Below are 407 nucleotides of genomic sequence, written 5' to 3' on the forward strand. Positions count from 1 at the left end.
TTCATGTCTTAAAGCTATGAATGTCCTATGAATCCATCACCTCTCTTAAATGAAAACTGCTTTAATCACAAAAGAACAAGAAGTACAGGATTTCAAATTTATCCTTGAAACTAGTTGAATTAGTTTTATGTGGTGACAATACTTTTTGTTTTTCGAATGAATGCTTGAACAGTGCATATGTCTTTTGAATTTGTTGTTTTGAGAATGTTAAAATTGTTGGCTCTTGAAAGAATGAGGGAAAAAGAGAACTGTTATTGAGGATCTAAAAAATCATCAAATTGATTCTTGAAGCAAGAAAAAGCAGTGATTAAAAAAACGAAAAAAAAGAAAAAAAATAGAAGAAAAAGAAAGAAATAAAGTTGTGATCCAAGGCAAAAAGAGTGTGCTTAAGAACCCTGGACACCTCT

This window comes from Arachis duranensis, chromosome 10 (genome assembly GCF_000817695.3).
Source record: "Arachis duranensis cultivar V14167 chromosome 10, aradu.V14167.gnm2.J7QH, whole genome shotgun sequence".
Taxonomy (NCBI): domain Eukaryota; kingdom Viridiplantae; phylum Streptophyta; class Magnoliopsida; order Fabales; family Fabaceae; genus Arachis; species Arachis duranensis.